Source organism: Photinus pyralis, unplaced genomic scaffold (genome assembly GCF_008802855.1).
Source record: "Photinus pyralis isolate 1611_PpyrPB1 unplaced genomic scaffold, Ppyr1.3 Ppyr1.4_LG4, whole genome shotgun sequence".
In the NCBI taxonomy this organism is placed as follows: Eukaryota; Metazoa; Arthropoda; class Insecta; order Coleoptera; family Lampyridae; genus Photinus; species Photinus pyralis.
The window spans coordinates 39,896,394-39,921,905 of NW_022170511.1; the positions used below are offsets into that span (position 1 = coordinate 39,896,394).

Genomic DNA, 25,512 nt, shown 5'->3' on the forward strand with positions numbered 1-25,512 from the left:
TTGCAAAAAATTTGTTTCAATTACTACAAGATTCAAAGGTCATTTCACCAATTTGTCAACAAGCATTACTCGTACAATAGATAAACCTAAATCCGTTGTTTGTGCTTTTCATGGCCAGCTCACTTCACGGAGCTTAGAATTGTAACGTAAATTTAACGTGATTTATTTATTTACAATTATTTAATTTATAACAGTTAATTATTATCTATCACTCACAATATTAAACACGAACGCGAACTATTTATCACCAATATTTCGGCAACCCTGTTCGAACTAACTCGAAACAATTCGATTTGTTCATATAGCAAACAACAATCCTTCTAGAATGTTCTCGAGTGCTCCAGAACACGATCCTTGCGAATGTTCTAGAACAAACACTCATATTTTCCGGAAAAAAATGCGTCGAATCCGCCTTAGTTTCTTATTGCCGATGCTAATCTTTCATGGTACCTCGATGTCTTTCGGGATTTCTAGATTATTCGCTACAGAATTAATATGCAAAAATTGATCATTTCAGAAAATCAGACTGTGGGGTAGGCCTTTTCAAACCAAAATAAAGATAAAGGTAATTTCAGAAAATGGATATAGTCTAGCAAACACTGATGCTCAGTAATAAGAAATTGTTTAATGGAGTAAAGTTAAAGTTAAAAAAGTATAATTAACTCTTAGCGGTGGCGGTATGTTAATTTTATCTATGGAAATAGCTCCTATGTGTACATTTTAAATTAGAAAGGATAAAGCAATCAACGCCTTTGAAAATCTATTTTAAAACAGAAACGTTTTTTAATTAAATCGTTTAATTAAAAATGTAGGGAACAATATGTTCTGTGTATAAACGTAGGATTAATTTCGACAGGTAAAAAAATAAAAAACAAACATTCGGACAATTTGTGTGTTAATCCAGGGTTTTTATTAAAATTTAAGACAATTAAATAACATTTAATTTAAAAAAATTACTATTACAACCACAAATTCACACAATGTCGATATGTAGGTACTCGAGTTTACTTATAGGAAAGTAGAGACATTTTTTGTAACGCCATAGTATTTGGTTTTAGTTATGTAAATGTAGATTTTATGTGCGTGATAAGGGCTTTCAAAAGCAAAAAATTGAAAATATAAATCAGGCCAACGTTAAGATTTCTATCTGGTTATTTGTATAGCCCCTAGATAAGTAAATGGAATGTCTAGTGGCACTGCGCCGATATAAACGGAAAATCGACCAATATCACCTAATTCATATGGAAGTCTCAAATTAAAAGGTTTATTTTGTCTGGATAAAAAGTAAAAAGACATAATCCACGTAAACTCCGAGTTCCACATTCAATTATGGAAACAGAAGTTAAAGCACTGAACATAAATTTCACAATCTTTAAAACCAGCTTGCATTCAATGTAGTGGCTTTACGTGCAAATTTTCTTCTCTCCGCAACGAATCTATATAGTCACTCCAGTATTGTAAATTGAACAATTATGATGGAACTATGTGTGTATGTTTAACTTTATTGACTCACAAAAAACGGTACATTAAATTTGTAGAAATTTGAGGCGAAGTTCAGTTTCGAAGTAATTCTTCTTAGCTGCTCTTACACTTAACCTCGTTGGTGGCGTATTAAAATGTTTCGTAAGATTATGCGTGTCATTTTGAAGAAGTGGAGACGTTTGGCGATTGGCGAGTTATTTGAAAATGTAGGGGTTTGTATGGTGATGGAAGTGGTGTTTCATAAATACTGAAGACAATGAGTAAACGCTGCTGCTGCGTCAGCTGCTTTTAGTTTTTCGCGCCGGTTGAAACGCGTGTACATCTGTTTACGCTAAATTACCGGCAGTCAGCTCTATCTCTTTATGTGAAAACGTACGTAGTTCGTCATTTTATTATAAATTTGTGCACAGGTTCTTTTCTTTTTAAAAGTTAAAAGTTTCTACCATCCGAGCAGACATCGAAAATTTGGTCATCTTATTCATCATGCTTGGTATCGAATTCTGTGTTATAAGACAAAGTGAAGTTCAGAAGCTGTAAATAAATGAATTGTGTATTTATTCGAATCCATTGTGCAACCCAGATAGAGTGTTCATGTTCGATTTTTATCATTTCGTGTCCAACATTTATTTTAGCTGTTAATCAAAGGTTGTGTAATAAATTCTTTGGTATTTTCGGAAGTTGATCGAGGTTATATTGTCGAACGAGTTAATTTTGACAATTTTTAAGCCTATACGAGGAAAACAATTACAATTTGTGCGTTGTGTAGTGACCGCATACCATTGCACACAGCAATATTTTAGTTGCGACCCCATTACATATCATCAATAATAAAGCCGTAAACAAATTAAAACGAAAATTACTTTTTTATTCTTCGTATATCTCCAGAAGTATAAGAGAAAATTTCTTTTTAAAAAATTATTCACCATTTGCTTCCATTTAACCAACTTTCTACCAGGTGATCCAATACAACTGAGGGCAGTTTAAAGTTTGCGCTTAAAATTTTTAGTGTTTTTTACTTAAAGTTAAACATGGTTTTAGCTGTCAGATCTTTTTGCTGCATCCTGTAGTTCTTTAAAACCAAATTAGGAAACTATGCGCTGAAACATCTGTTCCGAAGTGGTGGTGCCGAAATGAATCCATTTACAGATGTGCCGCAAGAAAATCCAGGTATCTGGAGGGTAATGTTTCTTTTCAAATTGAGTAAGCAGCTTTTGCTGCCACAAGACAAAGTAAATAATTAAAATATTGACAGAAATGAAAGCTGCTGCTGGTATACTACCCTACCGTAAGGACCAAATAGCAATAATCTAAAAGCGCTTTTGTAGAGAAATTTAGTATTATTATTATTGAAACACCTGAAAGCAGTAACAAGATGTACGATCTTGCAAGAACTTCACGCACAGAAAGAAGATGTTTGTAAATATTAGTGTTAGTTGCATTTCTGACTTTGTAGATTCTGTAAATAAATTCCGTTTTGGTAGATCGTGTAACATCACGTTAGTTTGATATGTAAAGAAAGGGTGAGGGAGGCCACGCTCTTTCAATGCCAGGTCAAGGTTCCAAGACAGATACTGGTCGGACACGTAATACCATTTGCGAGTAAAATTTTGCGCATTAGCATTGACCCTATAGTCAATGGCATTAGTTAAATCTCATAATTGTACAAAATACCCACTTACAATCGCATCCCTAATTTTATTCAATGCTAAAACATAAAAACATTTTTCATTCGGCACTCGTTCTACTCTTTTGAGTATCGGGGAAACCACAATGACATAAGAGGAATCACCAATCGTCAATTAAAGATTAAAGTCTACTTAGTACTCTAGCATGATATTATGTTAGATACTGAACTCCTACGAGATAAGAAAGGCTTCCAACCCCAGAGTTCATAAATATTTTTGACCCTATGGCCAATTTATTCCTGGAAGGTAAAGAAACTTTCCAACTCACTAACAACTAACAGAAAATGTACCTACCTTATACTCCCGCACCCTAATAACAAAATAAGGTTCCTAATTGTACACTGTAAGGAACTAAACGGATACACTCACCACTTATCGCAATTCCCGCACCGACTGACTAAAATTCTTATTAATCATAGATAACACGTCAATCGCTAGGTCGAACCGGATTATTAACTTGCGATGATTTTACGTGGCAGAAAACGCGTGTTCCACAAAATACGAATCAAACTTTATTTCAATTACACTATTCGTAAGAAGATAACAATTAATACCAGCAGTGACTTTATACAAAAATGTTTGTTATGTGGACATGAAATGGAAATGGATGGCCACTACTTATCAGGAACATATCAGTAATAAAAAGCTATATACTTTTCCTTTTCAAAGGAAGCTATTTGAGGCAAAGCTTGTCGAACAGAGTTCCTCCCAGAACATGAAATGAAGACAGAATTGGAACAAACACGAGCAGATTTCTGGAAGACTGTCTCGCCACTTTTTTTAATAGTGCAAAAAATATCGATAATCTGAGTAAGGACGTATAAAAACATTTAGGTTTCATACACAAAACCAAACTCAACAACATATGAACAATAAAAAAGTGAACTCTAACCATTATTATACCTGCTCATTGAATGCGCCCAGATAAAACACATTTCAATAAATTTGGCATTCGATTCCAAATGGATTCAGTCGATGAATTCAAAATCAATTTTAAACGTTAAATTTGAGCATATATTTCCAGATTCGCTTAATAAATTCACAATTTTGTCGTTTCTGTCATATTTTGGTTTAATATTCGATTAGGAAGCTTTCTGCAGATCAAATGTGTCACAATATCAATATGAACATTTATGCAAAAGTGTGCTAAGGCTAACACACTACTATTATCAATAATTAATGTATTTGTGTGATGAGCACGTTTAGAAAATACTAAAACCTCGCATATGAAGTGAAATAATTCATTTCGTTGCACAAATTGAAATTCTAGTAGAGTTGGAACTAAACGTAAATTTAATAATGTTAGAAGGCGAAATTGTATTAGCTGTAGTTTTGTTTTTCCTAATTTTAATATGAAATCATAGTAAATTTTAAATTGTTTGATGTCTTTTTATTCAGTATATAGTTATATAAAGATTGTTTTCGCTGAATATGAAATTTATGTTTGAAAACGTCTAAGTAATGAATTTTTACATCAAAGGATTCATTTAGTCCCAGCAAGGAATCAAAAGTACTAAAAAAGTGGCATGTTAGCTGTCAAACGTGGGCTGCTTAGTGCTATGTTTAATTTTTCTTTCCAAATTGGAAAAAACGAAAAAAATGTAACAGGATTTAATAGATTGTTAGAAAACGGCGTAGCAAGTGACTTGTGAAAAAGTCACGTACATTGTGTAATGGTAACATGTATTCGTCCAATTGATTGTCCATAAATCGGAACGCTTTTGATGCAAATGCACTTTATTACTACTAAAATGCAATCGATTATACAAACCTTCCATCACTAATTGAAACGGATCAACTTCTACTTCCGATCAAGGGCCGTTTAATTACCATTTAATGAGTAATGTAAATACAAACCTCGAAATTATGATCCCTAAGTTTAATGCGAACCCTAATTAATTATAAGTATACGATAACGGAAAGGATTCCAGCTTAAATTATCTTTCGACCGGCTCGTTGTTAATTACCTTAACGGCTGGGGTTACCATTAAAGTACACAAAAGAAATCGTGCCGCACCCATTTCGGAAGCAATCAAACTTTAGTTTAGTATGCATTACAAATTAAAACTAAACTATTTTTGCGAATAACTCATTAAAAGTGTACTCTTCCTCGGCTTAAACACTCGGAAATTATACTGCGTTTTTTTTGGCAAAATTATACAACCGCTGGATTTAGAACGTAAGAGTCATTTCCTATACGACAACAAAATTTAATCGGGCTACCAAATTATACGAAAAATTATTTGTTTAGAATAAAAATAGCAGCTTATTTGAAAAAAATTAAATTTATTTACATAATCCCCAAAGTTACCAACTTTTGTGTGTTAATTTTAATATCAAAAGTTTTGACGTTAAATTAAAAATTCAATTTATTTCAGCTTGGTATGTGTTACCATATTACATATTCGTTTTTGAGATTTTAGTATAATGCCATTAATTTTATTAGGTACATATTTGCTACGCCGTATTGAGGTTATCTTACGAGCGAAAACGGCCAATAAACACAGTTATTTGCTGCAAGAGAAGATACACTATTAATACAGTGTGTTCCGTCGAAGGAAACCACTTTTCTGAATGAACTGTTTTGTAATCTCCCAAACAGCCGGTACCACCAAAATGAAAAAAAGACATTTTGAGTGACTCAGTGACGTATTTCGGTACGCAATTACAATGTTAAGTTAACAAAATTCTCTGGTGTGCTGATTCTCCAAAAATAGAAATGCATGACAGTTTTCGCCAAACGAATTCTCGAAATACGACAGTGACAAATACTGTTCATTTCGAGGGCTATAAAAAGTAGAGAAATAAATCAAGTGATTCATAGTGGGTCAACCTGATACATAATCCTCACTTCCTGGCACAGTTTTCGAGTTATAAAAACGTCACCAATGTTCCTTGACCATCTAACACTAATTTTTTCGATCAGTCACGCAGTGTAGGCATCTCTTTTTATTATCGTGAACTGCATATCGCCATTTCTATAAAGGCAAGTTCTCGTATATATTTTTATGATTTGGTTTAAAATTAGAAGGTGGTTAACACAATTTATGTTAAGTCTTTTATACTAAATACATTCCATTCGAGTTATTTGGAAGTAGTCCAACTAAAATAAGTGTCGTTTGGTGGAAATTGTGAACTGTAACTGTAGTTTTTACATACATAGAATAAAACTACCCAAATAGGGAAGACTTCCTATTTCAACTACCGTTCGGTGTTGCAACGTCTAATTTTATGGAGTTGGCCCAGGTGTTCTCATTATGGTATTGGCCATTCCCTGATGAAAAGGAAGTCCAAAATCGTACAATGTTTTATTATTTTGAGCTTCATTCCTTTGAAGATTCTGGGCTCTTTTCTGTCGAATGGTAGTTAGTAATAATTACATTTTTTTATATTGTGTTTTTTGAGTGAGTTCAAACAGGTAAAATTGTGGAGTGCTCCCTTTGAAAAATTCCAAAAATTATATATGAAAGAACTCTTAACGAATCGATTTTTGAGCTTTTATTAGTGAAACGATCATAACATTTTAAATTTACTTTGCAATATTCCTAGGAATCTATCCAAATGTGTTGATTCCTACGGGGTTGCAGGTGCATTTACCGGTATTATAAAACAAAAAACTTCTAAATTTTGCAATGATTTAAGCGCAAATTTCTATACTTTTTTATCAATTCAGTATAATAGATTCCCCCAGATTCATTCAAAATAGCGAACGTTCTTGGTCGATGTGTTTTGGTATCCTTAACATGAACCATCAACACGGAGCCTTCCTCTTTAACATCGATTGTGCATAACTTATAAAAGTCTACTCTTCTGCAAGCCCCAAACGGACCAAAAATGGCAACCACACACAATAGTTTAATGACAGCAGCTTTGACATATTAAAATCGTACCTTAAAAAGCAAATATTTTTCGTTTGGTGCCTTTGTGAAAAACTGCTCCTTTGAAAATACTGGCGATTTTTCTACATAATCAATGGAACGACTTTTTATGAAAGCAATCAATTTTGGGAGCCTGCCAATGTCCGCGTTAATTTTTATTCGCAGCATACATTTCTGCTTTGAAAAAGTGCACCAAAAAGATGAGGCTGTAAGGTTGTAAGCGGTTTCAAATCTTTTAGGAACCAAACTAAGCTCTGCTTTCATTTTTTAGTTTTTCGGGAAAAAGTTGGATTGTTTGGAAAAAATGTCATAGCAACTAGCACACTGTGCCACTTTGTGTTTTTCGTAGTTTTGTTAAGATGAAGATAAAAGTGCTGTTCCATTGAATCTACTCGACTACAAAATAGCGTAAAACATTCGTTTATAATGTGCGATTATGATAGTCGTTTTTGTTATAACAATCACTCCTATCATAATCGCTTACATTATAAACTAACTATTATTTTTCATTTGCCTATGTCTATGACACCCGTAGGCATAATGAGAGGGCATAATGGATTGTCATCTCATTATGCCCTCAAACGGCCTGTCTAATAAATTGATGGAGTAATATTATGTAATTTAAAAAGAATGCTAATTGATTCGTATGAAGCACTTTAATGTTGGGCAAACAATAATCATTACATTTGTATATTGGAAATGCATTATTTGGAACCACAAAAAATAAAATGTTGTATGCACCTCAGGCATTACTCGATATTTAACCCTCGGGTGACTTAAAATCCCTCGGGCCGCTGTCGCCCTCGGCATAAATATCGCCTTAATGCCCTTGATGCATAAAAACTATTATGACCCAGAATGACGGTCCATATACTATAATAAAATGGATAATTTGATGTGACAAGTCGTAGTTTTCTGACAGTTGCATTTTTCAACAAAATTAAACACAACAATTTTTTCTCACTTTCCTTCACCGCGAACATTTGATTGACGTATAAACGTATCGGAAATCTAAATTCACGAAATTAATGTCGGCATCAAATGTTTCCCTCTCAATTAGACAAAATGTTGTAATAAAAATACTGCCAATCATTTCGTGTGACAACCATTTTAATCGCCATAAATATTTAGGGTCTTGCTTAATAATATTTTGTCAAAATCTTTGGATTTATGTGAAATATTTTGTTTACTTTGTTGGTAACTAACCGAAATATGAAATGGAACGAATAATGACGTTTGCATGTTTCGGATGAGAGTAACGCCCATACATTATTATAATTAAATTTATTAATGTTTGTGTTTGCGTTCCATAAGATACTTTCGGTAATCGAATTATGTTAGCGTCAACGACTCTTTGGTCGTTGATTTTCTGTGAAACCTAAAATGGTTTCAAGAATTATAGTTCAGTATCCAGTCAAGAACGTTTAACCACTGCCCTTATTAGTCCATTTTTCTATTTCCGATGCGCTACAAATGCACCTATGGGAATTCCTTTCCTTTAGGGCGAGTTTCAACGCAGTGGCCCTCTGAAAACGAAACAGAGCTATTTAAGCGATCGATTTAGCGTGTCAACTTGTAGAAAAACACCCTTTACGATAAATTTCACTTATGAATCCATCCATCCCAAAGGTAGCCGTTTAGCGCCAAATAAATAATTCAATTTACGAAAGCTGAGAATTTAAATTCAAAAAACGATTTCCTAATTGTTCTAACAGATCATTTAATGTTAGCTGGGATTGTGACCGTGTGAGCTAGTTTTATCATAAAAGAACTTACGTATCCCACCGGTTTTCGAGAGTTTACTTTTAACTACTCGACCTTAGCTCTACGCGAGGCTCTACGCCACCCTGTATTTAGATTTAGATGAACAAGTATAAGAAAAGCACCGTTTTAAGTGTTACATATTTTCATTATAACATGTTCCAGTTTGTCAAGTTTAACGATTTATAAACTGCCGATAAAGGGTCTTATCTTTATTGTTTGTATAATTTGTATGTTAAAGTTGTTCATACATGAGACCTACTTATATTTGCGTTAAATTTTACACTGTCCATAAAACACATCTGCAAATTTGAATTCGATTTGTGGAAAATTAGTGCCAAAGTGGACTTTATACCGAAGGTGCATGCATTTTTGAGATCGCTACTCAACCGGAAACACCAAAAGGAAGAGACTCTAGAGTAATCGGTCCGCTGCAATAACTCAACGACTCCTGGACCAATTTCCTTTGGACGCCCGTTTGACAACCGAGATCTAATATCGGTGCATTGTTGAAGAAGTGACGTTAAAATCAGCAAGACTACATTAAATCCCATAGCAACAACAGTTTATGATGAGAGTATTGGACACAGGTTTGAACCATGATGTCTCAATGGTGTCACTTAAGCAATTATTCAAAAATATTGATAAGTAATTAAGATAATGATGAGCAATTAAAGGTAAGTTTTAAAATCTTTTGTTATCCGGAGAAATAATTATTATATGAACTGTATTAAAAGTTTTATTATTTAAAATCAAGTTCAAAATGTTACTTAGAAGAATCCGTCCTCACTATTATCATTGAATAATATTTATTATTCAATGCTATTATATTGCGCACAATAGGATTTTAATGACTGAGTTTTCTCCCTTCTTATTTTAAATATATTTACATATTTCGCTATAATACGAAAGCGAGCCATTAAGGCTGGAGGTTATTTTGAAACTTTTAGTCTTCTTTTCTTATACTTTGATTTTTTGTTAATGATTTTATAATACAGAGTGGCTAATAAAGATGGAATCAAGGCTCTCGCGCTCCAAACCATTTGAGATATAGACATGAATATTAGAACGATTCCATTTTAAATTATTAAATTTTTTGGCACATGGTTTTTGAGTGCGACATCTTTAATTTTTTAAATAGCAACATACGTCATGTGATACGTTATTAGAAAGCTTGTTTTTGTCTTTTTCTTAGTACCTTAATCATGTATGGTATTAAATTAGAAAATAATACACAAAAGACTCTGTCAAATGGTCCATATTTCACAAATTTAACATCTATTTCTCACGTAATGCAATAGTTGTAAGGAAGCAAACCATATGTACCGTGTTTTTGTCACTTATTAAACACCTGCTCATTGATTTTTTGTTAAATGTATCTAAATTCAAGGTGTAATACATTAGCAAGTGCAAGTCAGCTAAGCGCGTGGCAATGTTTTTCTAATATTTCTGCATTATTTTCTAATTTAGCACCAGACACGTGTAAGAGAAAAAATAAGCTTTCTGATGGTATTGATCTATATTGTTATTTAAATTATTCAAGATGGCTACCAAAAACCATGTGTCAAACCTTTGACCTTAAAATACGTGAAATAATGTCAAATGGTTTTAACGTGAGAGCTTTGGTTCCATCTTTAATAGCGACCCTGTATAAAGTTTTTTAATTCTGCGATTTGCCTTACCATGGATTTTGAGTTTATTTGTCCTTTTTGCAGTATGAAATATGTAATTTTGAGTCGTATAGAAGATCGAATTCTGTTGGTGTTCAGAAAGCGTAAGTTTTCTTAGATTTTTAATTAGATAGTTGATAGCTTTACTTACCATTTTTTTGCAAAAGTTTCCCAGTTTTCGTTGTATCTTGTATTACGATTTCTATGTGTCTCTTTTAAAACATTCCGCGCCAAATATATTAGATCTTGCAGAAAGCTTAAAAACGTGCAAAAACGGGTCTATTTTGTTTTAAATGAGCTATTCTTTTATATTACTGGTGGAACAATACTTCATTTTATCACCCGTTCAAATGATTTGCCTTACCATGGATTTTGAGTTTATTTGTCCTTTTTGCAGTATGAAATATGTAATTTTGAGTCGTATAGAAGATCGAATTCTGTTGGTGTTCAGAAAGCGTAAGTTTTCTTAGATTTTTAATTAGATAGTTGATAGCTTTACTTACCATTTTTTTGCAAAAGTTTCCCAGTTTTCGTTGTATCTTGTATTACGATTTCTATGTGTCTCTTTTAAAACATTCCGCGCCAAATATATTAGATCTTGCAGAAAGCTTAAAAACGTGCAAAAACGGGTCTATTTTGTTTTAAATGAGCTATTCTTTTATATTACTGGTGGAACAATACTTCATTTTATCACCCGTTCAAATGCATTTTTTAAGAACCACATATACGCTCATTTATTGCATTCTTTTCATTTAGGGAGTATTCCAAAATGTAATACATAACTTTTACATATTGTAACGTAAATTTAATTACGTTGTTATTTATTTACAATAGTTTACAACAGTCTTAAAATGGATATATTTATAGCTGCAAATAAAATTTATCACTCACAATTTATAACATAACAAGAACGCATCGATGTTGGAACTCTCTCGAAACACAATTCGGTTTGCTTATATAGCAAACGATTTGTAAGTTCTAGAGTGCTCAAGGATGCTCCAGAATGTTTTCAAACAAACACGTCATATTTCTCGGAAAGATTACGTCATATCCGCCTTCGTTCTTTATCGCCGATGACTAATCTTTCATGGCGCCTCCATGTCTATCATGACTTCCAGGATTTTCGCAACAGTATTATTCCAAACTTGGTATCTAGATTGTCTGTAGTATTTACCATTTACCTTTGGAGGTTCCGTTCCTCATTTGTTCGCATTAATCAGTAAATTGGATTAATTCTCTGATTAATTACTTTAACATTAACAATTGCATCAAATGACAAGTAAAGTAAAGCACATTATCACAAGACTTGAAGAATCACATACGATCTTTAGGAGCACAATTTTTGATGGCTCTGTAAACGCAATGGAAAGATGCACGAACGTTTCACTTATAAAAGCAACAATTCGCAATATCAAAAAACAAGTAAATATTTAAGATCTATTTGCCATTATGCAAACGAAGATAACGACTTTTTCTAATTTACTCTCTCCACTATTGCCACTAACAAAAATAAGTAAAACGGGCGCGTCTATCACATGTATTTCCAGGATGTCTTACAACATTTCCTCGGCGCTTTTCCCACAGTCTCTTCCACCATCAATAAATGATTACGCCAATCTTCTCTGTTTTGATATCTATCAAATTAGCACATTCCAATAAGAATGTGGAACAAAGGGAAGGAAAATAACTTATGAAATGAGGTTTATGTCACTAGCCGCGTGAACAACAGCTATCATTATATATGCTCGTTGAATAATATACTATTTTTAAAAAACTATTTTAATTTGGCGAAGCAAACTACGATTTTATTAACACTTACAAAAAACTAACACCGTTTAATCGAAAAGTACATTTTCCTTTGCATTCTCTCCAATAAAAGTTGCTCTATTTTGCAGACATTATGTAGGATTTTTTTGCATTCGATCTGTATTCTGTGGAGGGTTCCAATTATGAATCAAAAAATCCGATACAACTGAATACCAAACGATTCTCGAGATCTTCGCACATACATCATTTTTACAACACACCTTAAGGGATTGATTCTGTCCCACCAGATCAGCATAGCTTGTAACTTTTGAATTGGCATTAGTTTTGCCTTTATTCGATGTGCGTACATACAACATTTTATGCAATTCGGTTCATAACGGAGATCTCAAAAAATCGATAAAACAAATTTTTGGATCGGCATTAGTTTTACTTTTATTCGAGGTGCTCATATACAAAATTTCATTTGAATATCTTAAGAAATAAAAAAATTGGGATTGTGCAAATACAAAAGTTGGGTTGCGCATGTGCAATTTTTTTTTATTCATCTGCATAGTTACCTGAGGTTTAAGGAATATTTACTAACAGAAAACAGGACATTCATATGTTCTTTGTAACAAAAATTATAAAAGAAACCCTTTTTTGTGAGTTTGGGCAGTTGTTGGGCTGTAACTTGTTGGCTCGTTAATCTACATACCTGAAAAACAATGGCGACCTTTCTTATATCCTGAAAAACACGTGTATTAATTTTCAAAGCAATCGGACGTTTCTACACAAAATTAGCGTGCACACGGACGGACGGACGAACAGGCAGACCGCCAGATAAACGGACACGCAGACAGCAATACAAAATTATAAACGATCTCGAGGATATAATCTATGGGAGAATAGAGGAGAAAATCGGATGGCGGATGACCAGTTCGGGTTTAGGAAAAATAGTGGCATGTGCGAAGTTCTTAACGCTTGGGAGAGGTTGATAGGAGGAAAAATAACTTACATGGGTTTCGTAGATTCAGAAAAGGCCTTCGATTCCGTTCCGTTTTGGAACACTTTATTTAGTATAATGAATGAGGCAGAGATAGTAAATATAGGGGGGGAATTTACAACCTATACAAGGAATAGAGAGCGGTGATTAATTAGAGGTTGAAGAGGCGGAAAAATATTTTGCAAATTATGGGAAATCGTGCGCGAATCCGGGCCATAATGAATCACATCCCAAATCAAAATCAGTAGTTATTCGCCACAAAATGTTACCGTAACCGTAACCGTAACCATAGTCATTGCTAGTAGTTAGTCCAGGTATCTCTGGAAATAGCAAGATGAAAGGGATGCACCATGCAGAGTCGTTTAAACTATAAAACACCGTGTTATGTTCAATATTTTTATAACACTGAAGCTTTCTTTATCCGAATTCGTCTTTTATTAATATTGTGTTCTTTTAAAAGAATCCTCTGTTATTATTACCAACGCAGTGAAGGTAAATTGGGTTTAATTATAATTGGTGATTGTGTAAACTACGCCATGCGGCCGTTTTATTTGTTATCAACTCCTAAAATAAAATAACGATCGGTCACCCTGTATGTGCATTTCAATTATTTCTACCGTTAAGAGTTGGTTGTAATTTGAGATTGGACACAAGATTCGATCATATTGGTTGAATTCGAGGTTATGTTTTGTATCAGAATTGTTTATTGAATGTTGTTAATTTTCTTTGAATGATCGCTTTGTTTAAGACTAGATTTATTCAGTTAGGAATTATTTTGGGAGTAGTTTGTCCCAGAAGAGAAGCTTTTCTTTATGGCCTTCAAATGATCAGTTAAAGGGAGTTTTTCCAAAATCAATACGCCTACACTATAATTGTAATTACAACGAAGTCAATGTGTCGTCTATATCGAGTTTCTAGTGAAGTCAAAGAAATGAGGCTCCGAAGCATGATCAGTTTGGTTTTTGTGTTGTGTGTCGATGCGTCTATTTAACTTAAGGTAATTCAAACTTTATTTATTTAATCGATCGCTTGTTGCGTGGTGTGTGTTATCTGGCCCTGAGTGCGATTCTATTTTTGAGCTTACTTGATTGATTGATGTCGAATTAATTTGAGCATCTGGAAGTGGTTGGGTTCGTGTTTAATCGATCCCAAATTACGGCCTATATACGAGTGTAGTTGGGCAGGTGGTTTAGTGACCGTTTGCCATTACACATAATAATAATATTATTTATTGCCATAGATCGTAAAAAACACATATAGGCATGGTCAGGTATAAACAATAAGTTAACAAACAATAAAATAGATGAGTACATAGCAATTATCTCTCGTTATAAAATTTATGATATAATTTTATAATATAAACCTTCCTTATATTTACAAAGAAAACTAAGGAAATGCCAAAATAAATAAAAAAAACGTTTCTCGCATCGCTCCAGGAAGCAAATTCTATTATAGCACCGTATCGTTTATGTTTCAAAAGTAGAGTAGGTAATAAATTCGCATAATCGCAATTTTAGCGTGACTAATTTCGGCATAGACGAAACTCCACACATTAACACAGCTGGAGCGATCAAACAGTATTTCACATCGTAAGCGATCTATTTCTGATTTAGGACAACCACCTTTAAAGTAATCTGGACTCGGCCCACAAAAGTTCTTGGAAACCTTTCTGCGGCTGCCAAACCGATTAGTCGCCCTATATCTACATGATTCAGAACTCAAAGACATATAATTCGACATTGTCGTTTATTAATAGACATCTCTCGGTTTGTAGTTGCTCCATTTACCCAAATAACCAACAAGGATGTGTATTTTAGGAATATAAGGGTTAAAAATAGAAAATGTTACCGAACTAAACGGAGTGCCGACAAGGCAGGCAACATTTCCCAATTACAAGTATTAAGGTTAACTAAATATTTACATGTGCATTGCGCACTCAACTGAAGAAGTGAAAATTCCTTGCATAAATGCACTCTATCAATCATCGCAGTAAATCATATATTTCTTCTGATCGTTGCATGTATAACAAAACGCAGCCATTTAACGTAAACATTATGATGTTACAAGAAATTTATGGACAATTGCCAGCACGAAGCATTAACACGCATTCCTTGGCTAATTGATGATTGTGTTATACGAATAGAATGATATAATCGAATGGCCTCCGCCTAAAGTTATGTCTTCACTCAGTATAGCTGAAACACAGTTCCGCTTGAGCGTAAAATCGGAAACGTGTTTAAATGGCGACCGATAAACGCTCTAATTTCTCACGTGAGTTATATTTTCGACAGCACAATTCATATATCTAATCAAAACAGAATGCTCTGTCAGGAACCAAATATAAATCTTCTGTTTTGGGGATCAACACATTCGCAAATGTCTACCGGCAATCGGCCAAAGCTACAAGCTTCTAGTGAAAATTGCAATGTAAATTTCAGAAAAAAGCTCACCATCAATTACTCATCAAGTCCTGTTTATTGGGATGTGCGTTATTCAGGTGGATTACCCAAGCTCTATTGTTATATTTATCTTATTTACAAACACTTTACACGAGTGGATAACAAAACACCGATTGTTACACGATTTCATGAAGATTGTGACACAATACCATTGTTACAAAAGTACAAAATGCACTCTTGGTGTAAGATGGATTACCAAACATCCTCAGGGTATTACTACTAGCACTTTCGGATTGTCCTCCTTTGCGTTCGTCCATTGTGATTGTTATATGTACCCAAAATTCCGTACACATGTTTTCTAATAAATCAAATTTGCCGCCTATATAGTTATGTGAACACGCAGGTAGTGTATAATCTAAAAGTTAATTTGTGTTTCAAAAAACTAGCACCGTGTTAATAAATTGCAAACCAAAGCATTGAATTTCGGTTTAAATATACGATATGAAAAATTAACCCCATTAATTGGATAAATACGTTCGCGCTCCCAAAACCATAATAGTTATTTGTATACTTAGGCCGCGAAGTCATTCTTTAACGTACCGAAAAGAAGATTGGCGCCGAGGCCGCTTGCGGCCGAGGCAAGGCAACTTTGAGGGCGTTAAAGAATGACGCGGCCGTGGTATACACAACATTTTTTGTGCAATTGCGTAGAATCGTCAATAAATAAAAATGAGATTTCAAAAATAATAATTTTCGTCGCAAATAAAAAGACGACCAGTTTTCATTTTACCATGGAAATGAGATAAACACTGAATAATTTTTCGTGAAAGAAAAGTCAAAAGTGTGAGTCCGAAAGTGATTCTTCGATATCCGGAACTCCTCCGGAAATAAAACTTGTTGCGAATTATGCTGTGTCGCAGTTAGTACCTGAAAAAGCGAAGCGGCATCGGCAGTACAGAAAATGCTACAAGGACTTCAAGTGTACCTGTCAGTTTGAGTTCTAATGAAAATCAAAATGTTACAGTTTCAATGTATAACGCTTCTAACACTTTAGACTTTATTTCAGGAGTAAGTATAAGTAACAATACGAACTGTACGATTAATATTAACATTTATCCAAAAGATTTGTAATTACCTACATGCTGATTGTCAAAATATATGTGACATTGTCTTACTTTAACGGCCGTCGCTATGACAGCGGCCGCGAAAGTGAATTTCGCGGCCGCCATGGCGAACGCGAAGTTGTTGTTTCGCGTCCAATTGCACAAAAATTCATAAAGCACCTTGCATATTTCCAACTTCACGAATGTCAAAACGCACAATTAATAATTTCATGCGAATCGCTACAATAGTTGAAATCATGCATAAAACTGTTGAAAAACATTTGCACGGATCTGTAAAGCCAGGAGCGCGCTTTAAAATCCGAGCCAAGGGTAGTTGCGAATATTCGCATATGCATACAATCTTAAATATTAAACCGCCCTTAAATTTTCTCATATTCTAGTCTTTTAGCAACTACATACAACTTGGATTGTTTGCTTTGTTACTCATATTTAAATCGCAGTGTGCTTTTCTGATATGAATATTCTTTATGATTGTATAATTTCGTAGAGTGAAGTTTAAATTTCCATTTCATGTTTAGCTGCCATGACACTCAATAAGTAATGTTTCGCATTAGTCTCGTGTTGTTTTGCCCGCATTCAGTACTTCTTATTCATTAATCTTTGATTCGGGCCAAGTTTATTCAAAAAATAGATTCCCATCTTACTAAACTTTAAGTATAATTGCCAACGTTTGTTAATGTGCCATTTGTATTCATTAAATTCAAATACACTGCATTCTTATCTACAATTGACCTTTTCTTCCATACTGCTTCGATGATTGACGAAATTATTAAGGTAAAGTACCTACAGCCCGTAATTATTTCTTCAGACATTTTTATGAGCCAATGTCCTCACACGTAATCGTGTGATTTTTGTGTTTTGTATTCAGTATCTCCGGTTGTCTTACAACTTCCCTTTACGACATGAATCTGGCCAATAATTTGACACCTTCCATGCATAAAGGGGTTCCGTTTGCTAAAATAGCCCCAAAAGCGTCTGGAGGTCCTCTTACAAACGTCCATCATGGTTATTTACGGCAATCGTTTATAAGTTAATATCATTTTAGGTTGAAGGCTTGTATAATGTATAAATCTATCCTTACCTTTATGAAGCTGTCGTATTTTTTCTTTGGCCAAGTAGAATAACCAGCGTGAGTACAGGAATCTATAACAAAACTATTGTTATTATTTATAACAGCATTATAAACTTACTAAAATTACTTACTAACAATATGTTTTACTCACAATCACTTTAAATTAAATTTAAACCATGAAAAAGTATTGCTTTTACGGTATTACGCGTCTGTTATCCGACCTACTCACGTTTTTATGATTCCAGTTTTAGCTTCGAATTTTGATGGTACCATGCGAGAAAGAAAGGCCGTGATTCTACCTTCAAGAAACGTTTGGGTGCCCGAAGTCGACTACCCCTCGAAGACACGCGCCTTACAAAAGGTGGTTAATTTCGCCCCTAGGGAAAAAAACAAAATTTTGCAAGAATTGGGTGCGTTTACACGATCTTACAAGACTTGTGCACACTCTATTATTTGTAACGTCATATTGTCCTGTAATTGGAATGGTTGTTTTTCTGTTGGGCAATAAAAGGAAATTTAATTTAATTTAATTTAATCTTTCCGACGACACCAATTAGAAGAAGATAAGGAAAAAACTGAAAAATCACCACGTTAGTATAATACGGTCGGGGATGGCGCCCAGATGTCGCCGTCCCTGAAGTTGTTAATTACGCGGTAGCGATAGGCACATGTACACTCCTAATCTTTCTAGAAGCGTTTTTCTACGGGCTCGCACTTGCTGTCAACTACGCTACGTAAAATACGCTAAAAACTGACCAATATGTGACGGTTTCAACGATATAAACGTCTAATTTACTTAGACATTGCGCCTTAGGCTTTGATCGAGCTAAATCGCCAAATGTAAAAATTTCAGTTTCAAATTCAGGGCATTTCAAACGATTTGCCACTACCCTATTATACATCGTGTCATTTTAAATTTATACGACAGAAAGGATGAAAAAATAGTCAATGTATTTTCTCGTAAAAAAGTTATCGTAGAACCATTTTCATCTTCAATGAAGTAAGGTCCAATCGCCCCACGACAAGACACTGCACACCATATAGTAACGTTGAGACTGTGTAACGGACGCTGATGAAGTTCAGTGGGATTTCTCTGAGCTCAGTAACGCATGTTCTGTTTATTTATAAAATGATATTTATTAAGAAGTAGACAGGGATTTACGTGTATTGTTTTGCCCTATGTCTACTTTTAAATGACAAAATCTCTTCTGAAGGGCGCAACCAAAATAACTTTTTAAAACTGTGATAACCCACCCTGATGGTTAGGCAACACACATTTTACATCTGAACCAAAAATATAATATGCTCTGTATATAACCAACGACCGTTTTGCGCAGATGCCGAATACTAGGGGATTTTCGTAACGAAGCGAGGAGAATGGGGAGAAGATGGCGGCGAGGTCGACGGAAGGCACACGCTTTCCCGGTTTTTTTTTATTACTCTTGATTATTTTTGGTGGTGGTGTTTTGAAGATGTATTTACAGGTAGTAACCATTTTATTCTTTCTTGTACTACATATTAATCATTGAATTTCTTGCCACAATGTGATATTTACATTTTGCTGATTTTGCATAAACTACGATATCTGAATCATGGCGTACTCCATGCCTTTGTTTCGTGTACCGTTAGATGAATCATGTTTGTGTCATATTGTACAGATGATTATGCCATTATTTTGTTTAATTAAGTATTTACTTCTGTTATTCATGAGGAGTTGATTATCGGTGTGATGTTGCTCTGTTCGATTGACCCGTAACAATTCCGTGAGGGAAGCACCTAATACAGTTTGATTGTTCGCTGTATCTGTTACTTTCTGTTTCGTGGCTCGCTACAGTTCTTGTGCGTTAGCTATACGAAGGGGGGCTCTTTTATTTGATGTTTCGATGTTTGTGTGTGCGAGTGGGTAATTCTGTCTCCGTGGAGTAGGTACCTAATGCAGTTAGATCTTTCGCTGTATCTGTTGCCTACTCGTCTCGTGCGGATTGTAGTTCTTAACATCTTAGCAATACGAGTGGGGGCCCTCTCATTTACATTTTCTCTATTTAAAATATGTTCTGCTTGAGCGATAATCGATTTTCACATGAATACTTGCTATTGACCAATGGCATTCTCACATGTACTTTTCGTGTTAAATTAAATTATGTTAACTGAAGGATGGAGTAGAGCCACACCATTTACATGTTTCCTATGTACATGCAATTTGTTTATTTGACGAGTTGTATTATCTCAATTGATCGTACAGGTATTTTGATGTGTTTTTGTACTGAATTGATTTATCATGTTTTCCACTGCATTTATGATGTCTTGTGTATTTTGTTTTTATGAACTTGTTTAATTGCATTTGATTTGATTATCTGATTTTTATCATACCATTTGAGATGTCTTATTTATGTGTATTTTCTCTTGCATTTTATTGCTGTAGGTGATTTATTTTATGTATTTGTATGGCCTATGCCAGGGTTTTAGTCCCGGAGAAGGTTTCCCTGGCATGGTCTTGTGTGTGCGTTAATATATTTATTTGATCTTGTCATTTCTTACGCACAAAAGTTCTGTCTTTTATTTAATTCCCTTCCCGATTATGTCTCACGTCCCAACACATAAAAGAACCGATTACACAACGTAGGAGTCCATTCGTGCCACCCATATCGAGCCGACTGTCATCCAAATTCAAAAGTGCCGCGAGACTACCATCGTTTCGACTTGAAAGGTAGGTGGCTCTGCTTGTAGTTTTTGCCAGAGTTGCCAACCGTAAGTATAGGGTAAGTCAACGTTTTCCGTGTCGGCTTGATAGACCCCCCTAGGAACATTACAAAACAAATAAAGATCTGGCTGTCATATTAATTTGAATATTGTTGCATTGGCTTCACAAAAAATAAATCTCTTACAGTTGAATGTATCGCACACGAACGAAAATGAAAAATCGGAAGCCAACGCAACAACAGTCAAATTAATTAATATGATAGCTACATCTTTTTGTTTTGAGAAGATATTTTGGTTGCATAAAATTAGGCGCCCTTCAGAAGAGATTTTGTCATTTAAAAGTTGACACAGGGAAATCCTATGTCTACTTCTTAATGAATATCACTGTATGTCCATTTAAATGATAGTGGGGCTCATCAGACCAAAAATTTTCAAGGAACTTATAGTCTTCATTGATTTTAGTCATTAATTATTCACAAAATCTTAAGCGTAACTCATGAACATTAGGTTTTAGAGCTTCAACAAAGTGAAGTTTATTGTAAGGATAAAAGTGCAGTATTCTCTGCACGCTCCAACGTTTAAGTTGCAATGACGAGGCAATTTCTCGTACCGAACGACGAGGACTCCTTTCCATTGCGACTCGCAATGCATCAACGTATTCTGGGGCTCTCGAACAGCCACCACACCCCCCACTAGGCTTTTTGTTTAAATCCTGCAGCGAACCTCATAACGGAAAAGGAAATTGGCCACGACGTTGGTAAAGATAAACGACAAGATAAACTAACGACAAAGGCAATTACCAACAGGTTACCTGCAAGTTTGCAATTTCCGGTATTTGTGATAAACATTTGCATAGCGATTCTTCCATCTTAGATACAATGTTATAGATCAGTTCCAGCTAACCGGCATTTAGCATTCTTCAATTCGAAAGCGAGTAGGTATTTACATTTCATCCAGAACACAGCACTTTTTAAATACAACCAACCCTTGTCACGTACAAAGAAAAATATATCCAAAAGCTATAATGTCAAAAATCACACCTAAATCCAATTAGTTTTTCTTACGTACCCCATTATAAATGAGTTTCGGATTACAATATATGTAGATATAACAAAGATAGGGAATTAAATTAACACATATGGTAAAAAGAGACATGTTAACAAAGAGGAATTATATGAAAATATTACCTCAAGAGGATTACAGCCCTGTCCCATACGCGTGAAGACGCTTAGATAATTAGTTTAAACAATTTTAGCGTGATGACTTTAGACCCGTCATTACCACGACAAAAGCAAAAGTGAAGGCCATGTCAATGCCAATGATACCAACTACTCCCAACTACATGTAAAGAAAGAACTTGACCGCGAGGCGGAATACCATAATCTCCACTCGACTATTCCATCTCAACTAAATGTCTATTACCTACTACTTGATGTAATGACGTCCTCCCACTCTTAGAATAGCTACAGGCATTCCAACAACTAGGTACTTCAACATTTCCCGTTTCTCTGCATCGCCCTGTATGTGTATAGTATGCAACCAAACCTTTTGCAAAAAAACATACGTCGAAACGGGCAATTCATGTTGGTCATTAATTGAGGTCACGCACCAATTACTCTTGGGAAAAAGTAAGAGGGGTGAAATTAATTGATATTATGTTAAGAAAGGATGGTGTAAAATGAATGGATATTACATTTAGCAACGATCTCTGGGATGGCGTTATGCTTGTAGTTTATTTTTAGAACTCTCGAAGATTTAAAAATGCAAATACAATTAAAATTCTCTAGCGTGCATTAGCTCGCCACACTTGAATATGTCGCTATGACGTTTATCAATAACGGAAGGTTATAGAAACAATTAATAAAACGCATGTTCTGCATAAACTGACACGGAAAGAGCGCTAATGTGCTGCTCTTTGGCAAGCGCCTGACATGAAAGTCCTAGGAAACACACGTTACTTCTTATATAAATGAATGAAAATTGCAGTAGATTTAGATTTCTGATGTTTCTAGTCACAAAATGAAATTCATGGAGCCTTGTAAAAGAATGAGATGCCTTACTAAGTTTGGCAAATTGTAATAGAACCATTGTGCGCTCAGTGTCAAAGTAGTTCCTCAGAAACCTTGACTGTAGCATAGATAACCAATATGCCAGCTCCCAAAAAAATGTGAAATTTAAGTCTAATTTAAGATCCACATGGCAGTTAATCTTAGATTTAAACTTCACTGCGCAAACGATCAGTAATCTCCATATTATGGTTACGCTTACGTATCACTTTTTCCAGTCCGTAACAACGTCGGAAGAACTGTAGATGTGCTAGCAAGCCGGCAATATTTTCGTATGTATTTTCAAATTGCGATAATAAATAAAAATAATGGTATATCAACGCACCAGTATAAAATTGTATAATTAGTAATAATACGAAAAATGGGGTTTTTCCGTTGTTATAGCTTTCACAAAAATTGTAATTTCAAGCAGCCTAAAAAATCTAGCGCATGCATTGGAGACATTAATCAAAAGGACCTCATGAAAAATTCTGTACAACATTTTACAAATGGTAAAAGTTTCATTCTGCTCTAACAACACCTCTTTCATAAGTTGAGTATAAGTAGCCCATTTTTAGAACTTCTTTATCCTAATAAATCATATTTATGTATGAAATGTAACCGAGGATATGTAATAAAGTTCTTTACATGCAGATATCATATATACTTTGTGGCAAATGTACGTAAAGGAACGGAGCATCACTTTGATGTCGACTACGAAAAATATAAAATCGCACAATAAATAAAAGTACACGAGACGTGCCTGATGATGAAACATGTTTACGGTCAATCTTGTTTTAGTTCAAAATGTAAACGAAATTTTGCACCTCTAGCTCGGACTTTAAAGGCGTTGTGTACCGAAGGTTAATGACAGAATAGAGAATAGTTTCTAAATTGTCATGTATTTTTAACTTCCTCTACTGTAAATAAAGAGTCTAAAATTACACGGAAAGACACTAAAGACATTAATGTTAGTCAATAACCGATATGTGTATGTGTGTATAAATGGAATTACAGTCGGTTCGACGACATTAAGCAAGGTATATATATAATCAGGTTACATTAAAAAGACAATATTATTTTACATGGACACCTTCTAAAAATAGACTTAGACACATAGACTTTTACGAAGTTTCGATAGATTGAGCCAAGCCAACGATTGTGTATCTACAAACGTCTGCAGCAAGTATATGAAGAAAAGTAGTTTTCAGTGTCCGAACAGACGAAAATCGGAAAGTATTGATCTATTTTAAAGACAATTGGTCTCCCATAGTGACTCTTTTTCAAAATTTAATAGTACGGCGTTAATAAACGATGAAATAGGTAAACATAGCTGAATGCTTATGGAAAGTACGAGTATATTATTATCCCATAGCATAGACAAATAAATCCACCTAAATTTATTCCAAAGTGCGTAATATATTTGAAAGTTATATTTATCATTGTCAAGCAATGATGGTCATATCCCAAATTAAAATTAGTCGTTACAGCTTCACGATCTTGAAAAATGCAAAATAATTATACAATATGTATCTTTCAAGGTTGTGCAGAAAATGTAAAGACAAATTGGGCCATTGTTTGTTTCGTATAAAAATAATACATAAAGATTGTTTCACCATATCCCATAGTATTGAATTAGCACATCACGAGATTGCAATTTATTCATAGCGGAAGTCATGGAAACCTAAAGTTAGGTAGATAAAGCACTTTTCCACAAATGAAATCTAAGAGATGATTGGGAAAAAAATACAGCCTATTGTTTTGCATATTTAGAACGTCCTCTTTTAGACTGCAGATGGATAAATATGAATCTGCAAGAGTATCGCCGCAAGTAGAATCTCAAACTAAAGGCTTCCAATAATTCCGTTCAGTCCGTTATGACGAAAATGGTGACCACCCCCATAAAGCTTTCATAATGAACATGAGCGTAGCTAAACTATTTTATGGGTACTGAGCACGCCCTAACTATTCGTTGTCACCCCCTGTCTAAAATACGAGTTTAGTTTTCAAAAGTAACAAGAAGCAAGGTTGGAGAAAAGAATGATTTTTCAAAAAAGGTTAAAAATCATTAAAAACAACCTTGTCGTGCCTTTTCTAATCAGGAAATCAGCAAATTATTTATTGATTGTACTCGCTTCGGCGGTACATATACTAAAATTGGAACGATACAGATAAGATTAGCATGGCCCCTGCGCAAGGATGACACGCAAAATCGTGAAGCGTTCCACATTTTTTACCTCAACACCGTAAGGTAGAAGAGGAAGGATTATATTGTATGTATGTATATATATTATAAACAAAAAATAGGTACAATGACAAACTAATAGTAACCTCTTGGTGGTTAATCAACCCTGTAATGTATCACTAACGTTAAACTTAAAAGTAGGTTATCTGTAGAAAACATTATTTTGCCCAAACTAAATAATAATAAAAAATAAAAATTACGTTTTTTGACAGGTAGCCTGCACGTTAAGTTTGACGTTTCTCATACATCACAGGGCTGAATAGCGGTTCACTGTAAAATTGAGGTTGACAGGAGATGAATTAATAGACAAAAGGAACTTTCTTGTGGGTTAACCAAGCAGCAAAGATCAACGACGGCGGTTAAATTGTCCACCCACGATGAATCGACGGACGAAGAAACAGTTGGGGATGTTGATAGACGACGAGTACGACGACTAAATTGTTGAATCTAATATATACTACTAATTGTTAACTTTCTTATTTGATAACGAACAAACAAGCGAAACAGGTTGCTATCTTGTTAGCGCACATTGCCATGCAATGAACCCTTCTCCATTGCCCTTTTTCTTCGCACATGTTTGTTTGATGCCCAGTTGTAAGTTGGGAAGATAAAACGAAAGGTAACGAGGTAAAAACGGGAAATCCGGAAAGCACAAGGTTAAGGGAAAAATGATATCACAACGGGACGCAACATTTGCAATAG

The 25,512-nt window shown here is 34.6% G+C and overlaps 1 non-coding gene across 1 annotated transcript; it reads left to right on the forward strand.

Annotated features, from left to right (window-relative positions):
- Positions 1-24,692: 24,692 nt before the first annotated feature.
- LOC116170015 lies at positions 24,693-24,799 on the forward strand. The gene has a single exon (XR_004145148.1). It is a non-coding gene; the product is annotated as a U6 spliceosomal RNA (small nuclear RNA).
- Positions 24,800-25,512: the final 713 nt, after the last annotated feature.